The 18,987-nt window shown below is 51.4% G+C and overlaps 6 non-coding genes across 6 annotated transcripts; all 6 read left to right on the top strand.

Annotated features, from left to right (window-relative positions):
* The first annotated feature begins 1,394 nt into the window (after positions 1-1,394).
* On the top strand, positions 1,395-1,466 carry TRNAD-GUC (transfer RNA aspartic acid (anticodon GUC)). The gene has a single exon. It is a non-coding gene; the product is annotated as a tRNA-Asp (tRNA).
* A 2,865-nt stretch (positions 1,467-4,331) lies between these two features.
* On the top strand, positions 4,332-4,403 carry TRNAD-GUC (transfer RNA aspartic acid (anticodon GUC)). Its single transcript has one exon. It is a non-coding gene; the product is annotated as a tRNA-Asp (tRNA).
* Positions 4,404-5,799: 1,396 nt separating this feature from the next.
* Positions 5,800-5,871, top strand: TRNAD-GUC (transfer RNA aspartic acid (anticodon GUC)). Its single transcript has one exon. It is a non-coding gene; the product is annotated as a tRNA-Asp (tRNA).
* Positions 5,872-10,143: 4,272 nt separating this feature from the next.
* On the top strand, positions 10,144-10,215 carry TRNAD-GUC (transfer RNA aspartic acid (anticodon GUC)). The gene has a single exon. It is a non-coding gene; the product is annotated as a tRNA-Asp (tRNA).
* Positions 10,216-14,527: 4,312 nt separating this feature from the next.
* On the top strand, positions 14,528-14,599 carry TRNAD-GUC (transfer RNA aspartic acid (anticodon GUC)). Its single transcript has one exon. It is a non-coding gene; the product is annotated as a tRNA-Asp (tRNA).
* Positions 14,600-18,915: 4,316 nt separating this feature from the next.
* Positions 18,916-18,987, top strand: TRNAD-GUC (transfer RNA aspartic acid (anticodon GUC)). The gene has a single exon. It is a non-coding gene; the product is annotated as a tRNA-Asp (tRNA).

Genomic DNA, 18,987 nt, shown 5'->3' with positions numbered 1-18,987 from the left:
TAAACCTTTTCTGGATTTTTTTTAGTTCTTGACAAATATTCTTGAAGATTAGGCTGAGTCAAGTAGGGAATGGGTGCCAAGAACTGACTCTTTAAGAAAAAAGCACCGGCAACGCTAGTCATCGTACAATATTTGTGCACAATTGCTTACATTAGGCGGCCGGTCCACTTTATTGAGTCCCCCTCAGCACCATTTAGTGCTCCTGTTGTCTGCGAAGTCCAAATTGTAACCCTGAATCAGTTCCTCTTCTGACCCTTTGTATCATGTTACATGACGAGTAATGATCACCTGTTAGCTTTATCCCTAATTATAACTCTCACTCTTTCCCTGCATCTAACCCTAGCTCTAATCCCATCATTAACCTCGGTCCGGGCACACGCGTGAACCCCTACTCTCATCTCAGCCTCTCCTGGTGATACATCACACCTGGGATCGTTTGCTCCCTGTGGGCTGTGGGAAATTTGCTACCAGCACGCCCTGGAAGTGGGGCTCATTCCGCTGCAACGGGAGGTCTTCCCAGGACGCGTCACAGCTCAACGCAAGAGCTCCTGGGTTTCGAAGGCTCTTGCAGCAAGCCTTCACAAAGCAGCAGGGAGCGCCGTTCCAGATGGGAAACTTGAGACTGGATGTCCAGAAAAGCAAGACGTCAGAAGCGAAACCTTTTTCCTGCAGGGTGTGGCATACCATCCGCTTGCTCATTGCGACAGAGGTGGCACTAATGAAGGAAGAGGTCAACGTTACGTTCTTCTTTAAAATGCAAGGCCAGGAAAAGTGGCAGCGGTGGGATTTGAACCCACGCCTCCGAAGAGACTGGAGCCTTAATCCAGCGCCTTAGACCGCTCGGCCACGCTACCTCCCTGCTAGTCGCCGAAAGCGGAACTTGACCCGTTGCCCGGCCCGCTTTAGTGCTTTGCCTTTTCTCCTTGGAAAGTCTGGAGACAGGCAGTGGAAGGGCAGGCAAACTGTCAGGTGCGCAGAGGAGGGGAGACCATGAGGCAAGGTGGGAGATGGGGGCAAGAAGTGAGAAAAAAACTAATCGCAAGCTAGGGCAGGATTCGGAAAGTGAAGCCGAAAAGGGGCTTAGCATGCAGCCCAGGGGTTTCTTTGACTGTCCTAAGCCCACAGGGACTTTGCCGTCCTCAGCTCATGAGACTTGAGATGGGTAGCTTGATTTGCTGAGGAAATGCGGGATGACAGATTCAACTCTGGAGTCAAACATAGCCCGGAACTATCGCCTTAAACTGAGTTTTAAGCCTGGTGCCGATAAAAAGAAAGAAATTAGCCTTAGATCGGGCAAGCCGTTTGACGGGGGAAAATGAGACCCCCTAGGCCAGCTAGGTGGTCGCTGGATGCTGTGCAGACATCAGCAGCTGTTCATTTCATGCCCTCACGTCTCCTCGTTAGTATAGTGGTCAGTATCCCCGCCTGTCACGCGGGAGACCGGGGTTCAATTCCCCGACGGGGAGGTTAAACCTTTTCTGGATTTTTTTTAGTTCTTGACAAATATTCTTGAAGATTAGGCTGAGTCAAGTAGGGAATGGGTGCCAAGAACTGACTCTTTAAGAAAAAAGCACCGGCAACGCTAGTCATCGTACAATATTTGTGCACAATTGCTTACATTAGGCGGCCGGTCCACTTTATTGAGTCCCCCTCAGCACCATTTAGTGCTCCTGTTGTCTGCGAAGTCCAAATTGTAACCCTGAATCAGTTCCTCTTCTGACCCTTTGTATCATGTTACATGACGAGTAATGATCACCTGTTAGCTTTATCCCTAATTATAACTCTCACTCTTTCCCTGCATCTAACCCTAGCTCTAATCCCATCATTAACCTCGGTCCGGGCACACGCGTGAACCCCTACTCTCATCTCAGCCTCTCCTGGTGATACATCACACCTGGGATCGTTTGCTCCCTGTGGGCTGTGGGAAATTTGCTACCAGCACGCCCTGGAAGTGGGGCTCATTCCGCTGCAACGGGAGGTCTTCCCAGGACGCGTCACAGCTCAACCCAAGAGCTCCTGGGTTTCGAAGGGTCTTGCAGCAAGCCTTCACAAAGCAGCAGGGAGCGCCGTTCCAGATGGGAAACTTGAGACTGGATGTCCAGAAAAGCAAGACGTCAGAAGCGAAACCTTTTTCCTGCAGGGTGTGGCATACCATCCGCTTGCTCATTGCGACAGAGGTGGCACTAATGAAGGAAGAGGTCAACGTTACGTTCTTCTTTAAAATGCAAGGCCAGGAAAAGTGGCAGCGGTGGGATTTGAACCCACGCCTCCGAAGAGACTGGAGCCTTAATCCAGCGCCTTAGACCGCTCGGCCACGCTACCTCCCTGCTAGTCGCCGAAAGCGGAACTTGACCCGTTGCCCGGCCCGCTTTAGTGCTTTGCCTTTTCTCCTTGGAAAGTCTGGAGACAGGCAGTGGAAGGGCAGGCAAACTGTCAGGTGCGCAGAGGAGGGGAGACCATGAGGCAAGGTGGGAGATGGGGACAAGAAGTGAGAAAAAAACTAATCGCAAGCTAGGGCAGGATTCGGAAAGTGAAGCCGAAAAGGGGCTTAGCATGCAGCCCAGGGGTTTCTTTGACTGTCCTAAGCCCACAGGGACTTTGCCGTCCTCAGCTCATGAGACTTGAGATGGGTAGCTTGATTTGCTGAGGAAATGCGGGATGACAGATTCAACTCTGGAGTCAAACATAGCCCGGAACTATCGCCTTAAACTGAGTTTTAAGCCTGGTGCCGATAAAAAGAAAGAAATTAGCCTTAGATCGGGCAAGCCGTTTGACGGGGGAAAATGAGACCCCCTAGGCCAGCTAGGTGGTCGCTGGATGCTGTGCAGACATCAGCAGCTGTTCATTTCATGCCCTCACGTCTCCTCGTTAGTATAGTGGTCAGTATCCCCGCCTGTCACGCGGGAGACCGGGGCTCAATTCCCCGACGGGGAGGTTAAACCTTTTCTGGATTTTTTTTAGTTCTTGACAAATATTCTTGAAGATTAGGCTGAGTCAAGTAGGGAATGGGTGCCAAGAACTGACTCTTTAAGAAAAAAGCACCGGCAACGCTAGTCATCGTACAATATTTGTGCACAATTGCTTACATTAGGCGGCCGGTCCACTTTATTGAGTCCCCCTCAGCACCATTTAGTGCTCCTGTTGTCTGCGAAGTCCAAATTGTAACCCTGAATCAGTTCCTCTTCTGACCCTTTGTATCATGTTACATGACGAGTAATGATCACCTGTTAGCTTTATCCCTAATTATAACTCTCACTCTTTCCCTGCATCTAACCCTAGCTCTAATCCCATCATTAACCTCGGTCCGGGCACACGCGTGAACCCCTACTCTCATCTCAGCCTCTCCTGGTGATACATCACACCTGGGATCGTTTGCTCCCTGTGGGCTGTGGGAAATTTGCTACCAGCACGCCCTGGAAGTGGGGCTCATTCCGCTGCAACGGGAGGTCTTCCCAGGACGCGTCACAGCTCAACGCAAGAGCTCCTGGGTTTCGAAGGCTCTTGCAGCAAGCCTTCACAAAGCAGCAGGGAGCGCCGTTCCAGATGGGAAACTTGAGACTGGATGTCCAGAAAAGCAAGACGTCAGAAGCGAAACCTTTTTCCTGCAGGGTGTGGCATACCATCCGCTTGCTCATTGCGACAGAGGTGGCACTAATGAAGGAAGAGGTCAACGTTACGTTCTTCTTTAAAATGCAAGGCCAGGAAAAGTGGCAGCGGTGGGATTTGAACCCACGCCTCCGAAGAGACTGGAGCCTTAATCCAGCGCCTTAGACCGCTCGGCCACGCTACCTCCCTGCTAGTCGCCGAAAGCGGAACTTGACCCGTTGCCCGGCCCGCTTTAGTGCTTTGCCTTTTCTCCTTGGAAAGTCTGGAGACAGGCAGTGGAAGGGCAGGCAAACTGTCAGGTGCGCAGAGGAGGGGAGACCATGAGGCAAGGTGGGAGATGGGGGCAAGAAGTGAGAAAAAAACTAATCGCAAGCTAGGGCAGGATTCGGAAAGTGAAGCCGAAAAGGGGCTTAGCATGCAGCCCAGGGGTTTCTTTGACTGTCCTAAGCCCACAGGGACTTTGCCGTCCTCAGCTCATGAGACTTGATATGGGTAGCTTGATTTGCTGAGGAAATGCGGGATGACAGATTCAACTCTGGAGTCAAACATAGCCCGGAACTATCGCCTTAAACTGAGTTTTAAGCCTGGTGCCGATAAAAAGAAAGAAATTAGCCTTAGATCGGGCAAGCCGTTTGACGGGGGAAAATGAGACCCCCCTAGGCCAGCTAGGTGGTCGCTGGATGCTGTGCAGACATCAGCAGCTGTTCATTTCATGCCCTCACGTCTCCTCGTTAGTATAGTGGTCAGTATCCCCGCCTGTCACGCGGGAGACCGGGGTTCAATTCCCCGACGGGGAGGTTAAACCTTTTCTGGATTTTTTTTAGTTCTTGACAAATATTCTTGAAGATTAGGCTGAGTCAAGTAGGGAATGGGTGCCAAGAACTGACTCTTTAAGAAAAAAGCACCGGCAACGCTAGTCATCGTACAATATTTGTGCACAATTGCTTACATTAGGCGGCCGGTCCACTTTATTGAGTCCCCCTCAGCACCATTTAGTGCTCCTGTTGTCTGCGAAGTCCAAATTGTAACCCTGAATCAGTTCCTCTTCTGACCCTTTGTATCATGTTACATGACGAGTAATGATCACCTGTTAGCTTTATCCCTAATTATAACTCTCACTCTTTCCCTGCATCTAACCCTAGCTCTAATCCCATCATTAACCTCGGTCCGGGCACACGCGTGAACCCTTACTCTCATCTCAGCCTCTCCTGGTGATACATCACACCTGGGATCGTTTGCTCCCTGTGGGCTGTGGGAAATTTGCTACCAGCACGCCCTGGAAGTGGGGCTCATTCCGCTGCAACGGGAGGTCTTCCCAGGACGCGTCACAGCTCAACGCAAGAGCTCCTGGGTTTCGAAGGCTCTTGCAGCAAGCCTTCACAAAGCAGCAGGGAGCGCCGTTCCAGATGGGAAACTTGAGACTGGATGTCCAGAAAAGCAAGACGTCAGAAGCGAAACCTTTTTCCTGCAGGGTGTGGCATACCATCCGCTTGCTCATTGCGACAGAGGTGGCACTAATGAAGGAAGAGGTCAACGTTACGTTCTTCTTTAAAATGCAAGGCCAGGAAAAGTGGCAGCGGTGGGATTTGAACCCACGCCTCCGAAGAGACTGGAGCCTTAATCCAGCGCCTTAGACCGCTCGGCCACGCTACCTCCCTGCTAGTCGCCGAAAGCGGAACTTGACCCGTTGCCCGGCCCGCTTTAGTGCTTTGCCTTTTCTCCTTGGAAAGTCTGGAGACAGGCAGTGGAAGGGCAGGCAAACTGTCAGGTGCGCAGAGGAGGGGAGACCATGAGGCAAGGTGGGAGATGGGGGCAAGAAGTGAGAAAAAAACTAATCGCAAGCTAGGGCAGGATTCGGAAAGTGAAGCCGAAAAGGGGCTTAGCATGCAGCCCAGGGGTTTCTTTGACTGTCCTAAGCCCACAGGGACTTTGCCGTCCTCAGCTCATGAGACTTGAGATGGGTAGCTTGATTTGCTGAGGAAATGCGGGATGACAGATTCAACTCTGGAGTCAAACATAGCCCGGAACTATCGCCTTAAACTGAGTTTTAAGCCTGGTGCCGATAAAAAGAAAGAAATTAGCCTTAGATCGGGCAAGCCGTTTGACGGGGGAAAATGAGACCCCCTAGGCCAGCTAGGTGGTCGCTGGATGCTGTGCAGACATCAGCAGCTGTTCATTTCATGCCCTCACGTCTCCTCGTTAGTATAGTGGTCAGTATCCCCGCCTGTCACGCGGGAGACCGGGGTTCAATTCCCCGACGGGGAGGTTAAACCTTTTCTGGATTTTTTTTAGTTCTTGACAAATATTCTTGAAGATTAGGCTGAGTCAAGTAGGGAATGGGTGCCAAGAACTGACTCTTTAAGAAAAAAGCACCGGCAACGCTAGTCATCGTACAATATTTGTGCACAATTGCTTACATTAGGCGGCCGGTCCACTTTATTGAGTCCCCCTCAGCACCATTTAGTGCTCCTGTTGTCTGCGAAGTCCAAATTGTAACCCTGAATCAGTTCCTCTTCTGACCCTTTGTATCATGTTACATGACGAGTAATGATCACCTGTTAGCTTTATCCCTAATTATAACTCTCACTCTTTCCCTGCATCTAACCCTAGCTCTAATCCCATCATTAACCTCGGTCCGGGCACACGCGTGAACCCCTACTCTCATCTCAGCCTCTCCTGGTGATACATCACACCTGGGATCGTTTGCTCCCTGTGGGCTGTGGGAAATTTGCTACCAGCACGCCCTGGAAGTGGGGCTCATTCCGCTGCAACGGGAGGTCTTCCCAGGACGCGTCACAGCTCAACGCAAGAGCTCCTGGGTTTCGAAGGGTCTTGCAGCAAGCCTTCACAAAGCAGCAGGGAGCGCCGTTCCAGATGGGAAACTTGAGACTGGATGTCCAGAAAAGCAAGACGTCAGAAGCGAAACCTTTTTCCTGCAGGGTGTGGCATACCATCCGCTTGCTCATTGCGACAGAGGTGGCACTAATGAAGGAAGAGGTCAACGTTACGTTCTTCTTTAAAATGCAAGGCCAGGAAAAGTGGCAGCGGTGGGATTTGAACCCACGCCTCCGAAGAGACTGGAGCCTTAATCCAGCGCCTTAGACCGCTCGGCCACGCTACCTCCCTGCTAGTCGCCGAAAGCGGAACTTGACCCGTTGCCCGGCCCGCTTTAGTGCTTTGCCTTTTCTCCTTGGAAAGTCTGGAGACAGGCAGTGGAAGGGCAGGCAAACTGTCAGGTGCGCAGAGGAGGGGAGACCATGAGGCAAGGTGGGAGATGGGGGCAAGAAGTGAGAAAAAAACTAATCGCAAGCTAGGGCAGGATTCGGAAAGTGAAGCCGAAAAGGGGCTTAGCATGCAGCCCAGGGGTTTCTTTGACTGTCCTAAGCCCACAGGGACTTTGCCGTCCTCAGCTCATGAGACTTGAGATGGGTAGCTTGATTTGCTGAGGAAATGCGGGATGACAGATTCAACTCTGGAGTCAAACATAGCCCGGAACTATCGCCTTAAACTGAGTTTTAAGCCTGGTGCCGATAAAAAGAAAGAAATTAGCCTTAGATCGGGCAAGCCGTTTGACGGGGGAAAATGAGACCCCCTAGGCCAGCTAGGTGGTCGCTGGATGCTGTGCAGACATCAGCAGCTGTTCATTTCATGCCCTCACGTCTCCTCGTTAGTATAATGGTCAGTATCCCCGCCTGTCACGCGGGAGACCGGGGTTCAATTCCCCGGGAGGTTAAACCTTTTCTGGATTTTTTTTAGTTCTTGACAAATATTCTTGAAGATTAGGCTGAGTCAAGTAGGGAATGGGTGCCAAGAACTGACTCTTTAAGAAAAAAGCACCGGCAACGCTAGTCATCGTACAATATTTGTGCACAATTGCTTACATTAGGCGGCCGGTCCACTTTATTGAGTCCCCCTCAGCACCATTTAGTGCTCCTGTTGTCTGCGAAGTCCAAATTGTAACCCTGAATCAGTTCCTCTTCTGACCCTTTGTATCATGTTACATGACGAGTAATGATCACCTGTTAGCTTTATCCCTAATTATAACTCTCACTCTTTCCCTGCATCTAACCCTAGCTCTAATCCCATCATTAACCTCGGTCCGGGCACACGCGTGAACCCCTACTCTCATCTCAGCCTCTCCTGGTGATACATCACACCTGGGATCGTTTGCTCCCTGTGGGCTGTGGGAAATTTGCTACCAGCACGCCCTGGAAGTGGGGCTCATTCCGCTGCAACGGGAGGTCTTCCCAGGACGCGTCACAGCTCAACGCAAGAGCTCCTGGGTTTCGAAGGGTCTTGCAGCAAGCCTTCACAAAGCAGCAGGGAGCGCCGTTCCAGATGGGAAACTTGAGACTGGATGTCCAGAAAAGCAAGACGTCAGAAGCGAAACCTTTTTCCTGCAGGGTGTGGCATACCATCCGCTTGCTCATTGCGACAGAGGTGGCACTAATGAAGGAAGAGGTCAACGTTACGTTCTTCTTTAAAATGCAAGGCCAGGAAAAGTGGCAGCGGTGGGATTTGAACCCACGCCTCCGAAGAGACTGGAGCCTTAATCCAGCGCCTTAGACCGCTCGGCCACGCTACCTCCCTGCTAGTCGCCGAAAGCGGAACTTGACCCGTTGCCCGGCCCGCTTCAGTGGAAGGGCAGGCAAACTGTCAGGTGCGCAGAGGAGGGGAGACCATGAGGCAAGGTGGGAGATGGGGGCAAGAAGTGAGAAAAAAACTAATCGCAAGCTAGGGCAGGATTCGGAAAGTGAAGCCGAAAAGGGGCTTAGCATGCAGCCCAGGGGTTTCTTTGACTGTCCTAAGCCCACAGGGACTTTGCCGTCCTCAGCTCATGAGACTTGAGATGGGTAGCTTGATTTGCTGAGGAAATGCGGGATGACAGATTCAACTCTGGAGTCAAACATAGCCCGGAACTATCGCCTTAAACTGAGTTTTAAGCCTGGTGCCGATAAAAAGAAAGAAATTAGCCTTAGATCGGGCAAGCCGTTTGACGGGGGAAAATGAGACCCCCTAGGCCATCTAGGTGGTCGCTGGATGCTGTGCAGACATCAGCAGCTGTTCATTTCATGCCCTCACGTCTCCTCGTTAGTATAGTGGTCAGTATCCCCGCCTGTCACGCGGGAGACCGGGGGGAGGTTAAACCTTTTCTGGATTTTTTTTAGTTCTTGACAAATATTCTTGAAGATTAGGCTGAGTCAAGTAGGGAATGGGTGCCAAGAACTGACTCTTTAAGAAAAAAGCACCGGCAACGCTAGTCATCGTACAATATTTGTGCACAATTGCTTACATTAGGCGGCCGGTCCACTTTATTGAGTCCCCCTCAGCACCATTTAGTGCTCCTGTTGTCTGCGAAGTCCAAATTGTAACCCTGAATCAGTTCCTCTTCTGACCCTTTGTATCATGTTACATGACGAGTAATGATCACCTGTTAGCTTTATCCCTAATTATAACTCTCACTCTTTCCCTGCATCTAACCCTAGCTCTAATCCCATCATTAACCTCGGTCCGGCAACACGCGTGAACCCCTACTCTCATCTCAGCCTCTCCTGGTGATACATCACACCTGGGATCGTTTGCTCCCTGTGGGCTGTGGGAAATTTGCTACCAGCACGCCCTGGAAGTGGGGCTCATTCCGCTGCAACGGGAGGTCTTCCCAGGACGCGTCACAGCTCAACGCAAGAGCTCCTGGGTTTCGAAGGCTCTTGCAGCAAGCCTTCACAAAGCAGCAGGGAGCGCCGTTCCAGATGGGAAACTTGAGACTGGATGTCCAGAAAAGCAAGACGTCAGAAGCGAAACCTTTTTCCTGCAGGGTGTGGCATACCATCCGCTTGCTCATTGCGACAGAGGTGGCACTAATGAAGGAAGAGGTCAACGTTACGTTCTTCTTTAAAATGCAAGGCCAGGAAAAGTGGCAGCGGTGGGATTTGAACCCACGCCTCCGAAGAGACTGGAGCCTTAATCCAGCGCCTTAGACCGCTCGGCCACGCTACCTCCCTGCTAGTCGCCGAAAGCGGAACTTGACCCGTTGCCCGGCCCGCTTTAGTGCTTTGCCTTTTCTCCTTGGAAAGTCTGGAGACAGGCAGTGGAAGGGCAGGCAAACTGTCAGGTGCGCAGAGGAGGGGAGACCATGAGGCAAGGTGGGAGATGGGGGCAAGAAGTGAGAAAAAAACTAATCGCAAGCTAGGGCAGGATTCGGAAAGTGAAGCCGAAAAGGGGCTTAGCATGCAGCCCAGGGGTTTCTTTGACTGTCCTAAGCCCACAGGGACTTTGCCGTCCTCAGCTCATGAGACTTGAGATGGGTAGCTTGATTTGCTGAGGAAATGCGGGATGACAGATTCAACTCTGGAGTCAAACATAGCCCGGAACTATCGCCTTAAACTGAGTTTTAAGCCTGGTGCCGATAAAAAGAAAGAAATTAGCCTTAGATCGGGCAAGCCGTTTGACGGGGGAAAATGAGACCCCCTAGGCCATCTAGGTGGTCGCTGGATGCTGTGCAGACATCAGCAGCTGTTCATTTCGTGCCCTCACGTCTCCTCGTTAGTATAGTGGTCAGTATCCCCGCCTGTCACGCGGGAGACCGGGGTTCAATTCCCCGACGGGGAGGTTAAACCTTTTCTGGATTTTTTTTAGTTCTTGACAAATATTCTTGAAGATTAGGCTGAGTCAAGTAGGGAATGGGTGCCAAGAACTGACTCTTTAAGAAAAAAGCACCGGCAACGCTAGTCATCGTACAATATTTGTGCACAATTGCTTACATTAGGCGGCCGGTCCACTTTATTGAGTCCCCCTCAGCACCATTTAGTGCTCCTGTTGTCTGCGAAGTCCAAATTGTAACCCTGAATCAGTTCCTCTTCTGACCCTTTGTATCATGTTACATGACGAGTAATGATCACCTGTTAGCTTTATCCCTAATTATAACTCTCACTCTTTCCCTGCATCTAACCCTAGCTCTAATCCCATCATTAACCTCGGTCCGGGCACACGCGTGAACCCCTACTCTCATCTCAGCCTCTCCTGGTGATACATCACACCTGGGATCGTTTGCTCCCTGTGGGCTGTGGGAAATTTGCTACCAGCACGCCCTGGAAGTGGGGCTCATTCCGCTGCAACGGGAGGTCTTCCCAGGACGCGTCACAGCTCAACGCAAGAGCTCCTGGGTTTCGAAGGCTCTTGCAGCAAGCCTTCACAAAGCAGCAGGGAGCGCCGTTCCAGATGGGAAACTTGAGACTGGATGTCCAGAAAAGCAAGACGTCAGAAGCGAAACCTTTTTCCTGCAGGGTGTGGCATACCATCCGCTTGCTCATTGCGACAGAGGTGGCACTAATGAAGGAAGAGGTCAACGTTACGTTCTTCTTTAAAATGCAAGGCCAGGAAAAGTGGCAGCGGTGGGATTTGAACCCACGCCTCCGAAGAGACTGGAGCCTTAATCCAGCGCCTTAGACCGCTCGGCCACGCTACCTCCCTGCTAGTCGCCGAAAGCGGAACTTGACCCGTTGCCCGGCCCGCTTTAGTGCTTTGCCTTTTCTCCTTGGAAAGTCTGGAGACAGGCAGTGGAAGGGCAGGCAAACTGTCAGGTGCGCAGAGGAGGGGAGACCATGAGGCAAGGTGGGAGATGGGGACAAGAAGTGAGAAAAAAACTAATCGCAAGCTAGGGCAGGATTCGGAAAGTGAAGCCGAAAAGGGGCTTAGCATGCAGCCCAGGGGTTTCTTTGACTGTCCTAAGCCCACAGGGACTTTGCCGTCCTCAGCTCATGAGACTTGAGATGGGTAGCTTGATTTGCTGAGGAAATGCGGGATGACAGATTCAACTCTGGAGTCAAACATAGCCCGGAACTATCGCCTTAAACTGAGTTTTAAGCCTGGTGCCGATAAAAAGAAAGAAATTAGCCTTAGATCGGGCAAGCCGTTTGACGGGGGAAAATGAGACCCCCTAGGCCAGCTAGGTGGTCGCTGGATGCTGTGCAGACATCAGCAGCTGTTCATTCCATGCCCTCACGTCTCCTCGTTAGTATAGTGGTCAGTATCCCCGCCTGTCACGCGGGAGACCGGGGCTCAATTCCCCGACGGGGAGGTTAAACCTATTCTGGATTTTTTTTAGTTCTTGACAAATATTCTTGAAGATTAGGCTGAGTCAAGTAGGGAATGGGTGCCAAGAACTGACTCTTTAAGAAAAAAGCACCGGCAACGCTAGTCATCGTACAATATTTGTGCACAATTGCTTACATTAGGCGGCCGGTCCACTTTATTGAGTCCCCCTCAGCACCATTTAGTGCTCCTGTTGTCTGCGAAGTCCAAATTGTAACCCTGAATCAGTTCCTCTTCTGACCCTTTGTATCATGTTACATGACGAGTAATGATCACCTGTTAGCTTTATCCCTAATTATAACTCTCACTCTTTCCCTGCATCTAACCCTAGCTCTAATCCCATCATTAACCTCGGTCCGGGCACACGCGTGAACCCCTACTCTCATCTCAGCCTCTCCTGGTGATACATCACACCTGGGATCGTTTGCTCCCTGTGGGCTGTGGGAAATTTGCTACCAGCACGCCCTGGAAGTGGGGCTCATTCCGCTGCAACGGGAGGTCTTCCCAGGACGCGTCACAGCTCAACGCAAGAGCTCCTGGGTTTCGAAGGCTCTTGCAGCAAGCCTTCACAAAGCAGCAGGGAGCGCCGTTCCAGATGGGAAACTTGAGACTGGATGTCCAGAAAAGCAAGACGTCAGAAGCGAAACCTTTTTCCTGCAGGGTGTGGCATACCATCCGCTTGCTCATTGCGACAGAGGTGGCACTAATGAAGGAAGAGGTCAACGTTACGTTCTTCTTTAAAATGCAAGGCCAGGAAAAGTGGCAGCGGTGGGATTTGAACCCACGCCTCCGAAGAGACTGGAGCCTTAATCCAGCGCCTTAGACCGCTCGGCCACGCTACCTCCCTGCTAGTCGCCGAAAGCGGAACTTGACCCGTTGCCCGGCCCGCTTTAGTGCTTTGCCTTTTCTCCTTGGAAAGTCTGGAGACAGGCAGTGGAAGGGCAGGCAAACTGTCAGGTGCGCAGAGGAGGGGAGACCATGAGGCAAGGTGGGAGATGGGGGCAAGAAGTGAGAAAAAAACTAATCGCAAGCTAGGGCAGGATTCGGAAAGTGAAGCCGAAAAGGGGCTTAGCATGCAGCCCAGGGGTTTCTTTGACTGTCCTAAGCCCACAGGGACTTTGCCGTCCTCAGCTCATGAGACTTGATATGGGTAGCTTGATTTGCTGAGGAAATGCGGGATGACAGATTCAACTCTGGAGTCAAACATAGCCCGGAACTATCGCCTTAAACTGAGTTTTAAGCCTGGTGCCGATAAAAAGAAAGAAATTAGCCTTAGATCGGGCAAGCCGTTTGACGGGGGAAAATGAGACCCCCCTAGACCAGCTAGGTGGTCGCTGGATGCTGTGCAGACATCAGCAGCTGTTCATTTCATGCCCTCACGTCTCCTCGTTAGTATAGTGGTCAGTATCCCGGGTTCAATTCCCCGACGGGGAGGTTAAACCTTTTCTGGATTTTTTTTAGTTCTTGACAAATATTCTTGAAGATTAGGCTGAGTCAAGTAGGGAATGGGTGCCAAGAACTGACTCTTTAAGAAAAAAGCACCGGCAACGCTAGTCATCGTACAATATTTGTGCACAATTGCTTACATTAGGCGGCCGGTCCACTTTATTGAGTCCCCCTCAGCACCATTTAGTGCTCCTGTTGTCTGCGAAGTCCAAATTGTAACCCTGAATCAGTTCCTCTTCTGACCCTTTGTATCATGTTACATGACGAGTAATGATCACCTGTTAGCTTTATCCCTAATTATAACTCTCACTCTTTCCCTGCATCTAACCCTAGCTCTAATCCCATCATTAACCTCGGTCCGGGCACACGCGTGAACCCTTACTCTCATCTCAGCCTCTCCTGGTGATACATCACACCTGGGATCGTTTGCTCCCTGTGGGCTGTGGGAAATTTGCTACCAGCACGCCCTGGAAGTGGGGCTCATTCCGCTGCAACGGGAGGTCTTCCCAGGACGCGTCACAGCTCAACGCAAGAGCTCCTGGGTTTCGAAGGCTCTTGCAGCAAGCCTTCACAAAGCAGCAGGGAGCGCCGTTCCAGATGGGAAACTTGAGACTGGATGTCCAGAAAAGCAAGACGTCAGAAGCGAAACCTTTTTCCTGCAGGGTGTGGCATACCATCCGCTTGCTCATTGCGACAGAGGTGGCACTAATGAAGGAAGAGGTCAACGTTACGTTCTTCTTTAAAATGCAAGGCCAGGAAAAGTGGCAGCGGTGGGATTTGAACCCACGCCTCCGAAGAGACTGGAGCCTTAATCCAGCGCCTTAGACCGCTCGGCCACGCTACCTCCCTGCTAGTCGCCGAAAGCGGAACTTGACCCGTTGCCCGGCCCGCTTTAGTGCTTTGCCTTTTCTCCTTGGAAAGTCTGGAGACAGGCAGTGGAAGGGCAGGCAAACTGTCAGGTGCGCAGAGGAGGGGAGACCATGAGGCAAGGTGGGAGATGGGGGCAAGAAGTGAGAAAAAAACTAATCGCAAGCTAGGGCAGGATTCGGAAAGTGAAGCCGAAAAGGGGCTTAGCATGCAGCCCAGGGGTTTCTTTGACTGTCCTAAGCCCACAGGGACTTTGCCGTCCTCAGCTCATGAGACTTGAGATGGGTAGCTTGATTTGCTGAGGAAATGCGGGATGACAGATTCAACTCTGGAGTCAAACATAGCCCGGAACTATCGCCTTAAACTGAGTTTTAAGCCTGGTGCCGATAAAAAGAAAGAAATTAGCCTTAGATCGGGCAAGCCGTTTGACGGGGGAAAATGAGACCCCCTAGGCCAGCTAGGTGGTCGCTGGATGCTGTGCAGACATCAGCAGCTGTTCATTTCATGCCCTCACGTCTCCTCGTTAGTATAGTGGTCAGTATCCCCGCCTGTCACGCGGGAGACCGGGGTTCAATTCCCCGACGGGGAGGTTAAACCTTTTCTGGATTTTTTTTAGTTCTTGACAAATATTCTTGAAGATTAGGCTGAGTCAAGTAGGGAATGGGTGCCAAGAACTGACTCTTTAAGAAAAAAGCACCGGCAACGCTAGTCATCGTACAATATTTGTGCACAATTGCTTACATTAGGCGGCCGGTCCACTTTATTGAGTCCCCCTCAGCACCATTTAGTGCTCCTGTTGTCTGCGAAGTCCAAATTGTAACCCTGAATCAGTTCCTCTTCTGACCCTTTGTATCATGTTACATGACGAGTAATGATCACCTGTTAGCTTTATCCCTAATTATAACTCTCACTCTTTCCCTGCATCTAACCCTAGCTCTAATCCCATCATTAACCTCGGTCCGGGCACACGCGTGAACCCCTACTCTCATCTCAGCCTCTCCTGGTGATACATCACACCTGGGATCGTTTGCTCCCTGTGGGCTGTGGGAAATTTGCTACCAGCACGCCCTGGAAGTGGGGCTCATTCCGCTGCAACGGGAGGTCTTCCCAGGACGCGTCACAGCTCAACGCAAGAGCTCCTGGGTTTCGAAGGGTCTTGCAGCAAGCCTTCACAAAGCAGCAGGGAGCGCCGTTCCAGATGGGAAACTTGAGACTGGATGTCCAGAAAAGCAAGACGTCAGAAGCGAAACCTTTTTCCTGCAGGGTGTGGCATACCATCCGCTTGCTCATTGCGACAGAGGTGGCACTAATGAAGGAAGAGGTCAACGTTACGTTCTTCTTTAAAATGCAAGGCCAGGAAAAGTGGCAGCGGTGGGATTTGAACCCACGCCTCCGAAGAGACTGGAGCCTTAATCCAGCGCCTTAGACCGCTCGGCCACGCTACCTCCCTGCTAGTCGCCGAAAGCGGAACTTGACCCGTTGCCCGGCCCGCTTTAGTGCTTTGCCTTTTCTCCTTGGAAAGTCTGGAGACAGGCAGTGGAAGGGCAGGCAAACTGTCAGGTGCGCAGAGGAGGGGAGACCATGAGGCAAGGTGGGAGATGGGGGCAAGAAGTGAGAAAAAAACTAATCGCAAGCTAGGGCAGGATTCGGAAAGTGAAGCCGAAAAGGGGCTTAGCATGCAGCCCAGGGGTTTCTTTGACTGTCCTAAGCCCACAGGGACTTTGCCGTCCTCAGCTCATGAGACTTGAGATGGGTAGCTTGATTTGCTGAGGAAATGCGGGATGACAGATTCAACTCTGGAGTCAAACATAGCCCGGAACTATCGCCTTAAACTGAGTTTTAAGCCTGGTGCCGATAAAAAGAAAGAAATTAGCCTTAGATCGGGCAAGCCGTTTGACGGGGGAAAATGAGACCCCCTAGGCCAGCTAGGTGGTCGCTGGATGCTGTGCAGACATCAGCAGCTGTTCATTGCATGCCCTCACGTCTCCTCGTTAGTATAGTGGTCAGTATCCCCGCCTGTCACGCGGGAGACCGGGGTCCAATTCCCCGACGGGGAGGTTAAACCTTTTCTGGATTTTTTTTAGTTCTTGACAAATATTCTTGAAGATTAGGCTGAGTCAAGTAGGGAATGGGTGCCAAGAACTGACTCTTTAAGAAAAAAGCACCGGCAACGCTAGTCATCGTACAATATTTGTGCACAATTGCTTACATTAGGCGGCCGGTCCACTTTATTGAGTCCCCCTCAGCACCATTTAGTGCTCCTGTTGTCTGCGAAGTCCAAATTGTAACCCTGAATCAGTTCCTCTTCTGACCCTTTGTATCATGTTACATGACGAGTAATGATCACCTGTTAGCTTTATCCCTAATTATAACTCTCACTCTTTCCCTGCATCTAACCCTAGCTCTAATCCCATCATTAACCTCGGTCCGGGCACACGCGTGAACCCCTACTCTCATCTCAGCCTCTCCTGGTGATACATCACACCTGGGATCGTTTGCTCCCTGTGGGCTGTGGGAAATTTGCTACCAGCACGCCCTGGAAGTGGGGCTCATTCCGCTGCAACGGGAGGTCTTCCCAGGACGCGTCACAGCTCAACGCAAGAGCTCCTGGGTTTCGAAGGCTCTTGCAGCAAGCCTTCACAAAGCAGCAGGGAGCGCCGTTCCAGATGGGAAACTTGAGACTGGATGTCCAGAAAAGCAAGACGTCAGAAGCGAAACCTTTTTCCTGCAGGGTGTGGCATACCATCCGCTTGCTCATTGCGACAGAGGTGGCACTAATGAAGGAAGAGGTCAACGTTACGTTCTTCTTTAAAATGCAAGGCCAGGAAAAGTGGCAGCGGTGGGATTTGAACCCACGCCTCCGAAGAGACTGGAGCCTTAATCCAGCGCCTTAGACCGCTCGGCCACGCTACCTCCCTGCTAGTCGCCGAAAGCGGAACTTGACCCGTTGCCCGGCCCGCTTTAGTGCTTTGCCTTTTCTCCTTGGAAAGTCTGGAGACAGGCAGTGGAAGGGCAGGCAAACTGTCAGGTGCGCAGAGGAGGGGAGACCATGAGGCAAGGTGGGAGATGGGGGCAAGAAGTGAGAAAAAAACTAATCGCAAGCTAGGGCAGGATTCGGAAAGTGAAGCCGAAAAGGGGCTTAGCATGCAGCCCAGGGGTTTCTTTGACTGTCCTAAGCCCACAGGGACTTTGCCGTCCTCAGCTCATGAGACTTGATATGGGTAGCTTGATTTGCTGAGGAAATGCGGGATGACAGATTCAACTCTGGAGTCAAACATAGCCCGGAACTATCGCCTTAAACTGAGTTTTAAGCCTGGTGCCGATAAAAAGAAAGAAATTAGCCTTAGATCGGGCAAGCCGTTTGACGGGGGAAAATGAGACCCCCTAGGCCAGCTAGGTGGTCGCTGGATGCTGTGCAGACATCAGCAGCTGTTCATTTCATGCCCTCACGTCTCCTCGTTAGTATAATGGTCAGTATCCCCGCCTGTCACGCGGGAGACCGGGGGGAGGTTAAACCTTTTCTGGATTTTTTTTAGTTCTTGACAAATATTCTTGAAGATTAGGCTGAGTCAAGTAGGGAATGGGTGCCAAGAACTGACTCTTTAAGAAAAAAGCACCGGCAACGCTAGTCATCGTACAATATTTGTGCACAATTGCTTACATTAGGCGGCCGGTCCACTTTATTGAGTCCCCCTCAGCACCATTTAGTGCTCCTGTTGTCTGCGAAGTCCAAATTGTAACCCTGAATCAGTTCCTCTTCTGACCCTTTGTATCATGTTACATGACGAGTAATGATCACCTGTTAGCTTTATCCCTAATTATAACTCTCACTCTTTCCCTGCATCTAACCCTAGCTCTAATCCCATCATTAACCTCGGTCCGGGCACACGCGTGAACCCCTACTCTCATCTCAGCCTCTCCTGGTGATACATCACACCTGGGATCGTTTGCTCCCTGTGGGCTGTGGGAAATTTGCTACCAGCACGCCCTGGAAGTGGGGCTCATTCCGCTGCAACGGGAGGTCTTCCCAGGACGCGTCACAGCTCAACGCAAGAGCTCCTGGGTTTCGAAGGGTCTTGCAGCAAGCCTTCACAAAGCAGCAGGGAGCGCCGTTCCAGATGGGAAACTTGAGACTGGATGTCCAGAAAAGCAAGACGTCAGAAGCGAAACCTTTTTCCTGCAGGGTGTGGCATACCATCCGCTTGCTCATTGCGACAGAGGTGGCACTAATGAAGGAAGAGGTCAACGTTACGTTCTTCTTTAAAATGCAAGGCCAGGAAAAGTGGCAGCGGTGGGATTTGAACCCACGCCTCCGAAGAGACTGGAGCCTTAATCCAGCGCCTTAGACCGCTCGGCCACGCTACCTCCCTGCTAGTCGCCGAAAGCGGAACTTGACCCGTTGCCCGGCCCGCTTTAGTGCTTTGCCTTTTCTCCTTGGAAAGTCTGGAGACAGGCAGTGGAAGGGCAGGCAAACTGTCAGGTGCGCAGAGGAGGGGAGACCATGAGGCAAGGTGGGAGATGGGGGCAAGAAGTGAGAAAAAAACTAATCGCAAGCTAGGGCAGGATTCGGAAAGTGAAGCCGAAAAGGGGCTTAGCATGCAGCCCAGGGGTTTCTTTGACTGTCCTAAGCCCACAGGGACTTTGCCGTCCTCAGCTCATGAGACTTGAGATGGGTAGCTTGATTTGCTGAGGAAATGCGGGATGACAGATTCAACTCTGGAGTCAAACATAGCCCGGAACTATCGCCTTAAACTGAGTTTTAAGCCTGGTGCCGATAAAAAGAAAGAAATTAGCCTTAGATCGGGCAAGCCGTTTGACGGGGGAAAATGAGACCCCCTAGGCCAGCTAGGTGGTCGCTGGATGCTGTGCAGACATCAGCAGCTGTTCATTTCATGCCCTCACGTCTCCTCGTTAGTATAGTGGTCAGTATCCCCGCCTGTCACGCGGGAGACCGGGGTTCAATTCCCCGACGGGGAG

The sequence above is a fragment of the Ambystoma mexicanum genome, unplaced genomic scaffold (genome assembly GCF_040938575.1).
Source record: "Ambystoma mexicanum isolate Mex_15411 unplaced genomic scaffold, UKY_AmexF1_1 Mex_scaf20, whole genome shotgun sequence".
Taxonomy (NCBI): domain Eukaryota; kingdom Metazoa; phylum Chordata; class Amphibia; order Caudata; family Ambystomatidae; genus Ambystoma; species Ambystoma mexicanum.
Note: the sequence above shows the minus strand (reverse complement) of the source record. Positions and strands in the feature narration are given on the sequence as shown.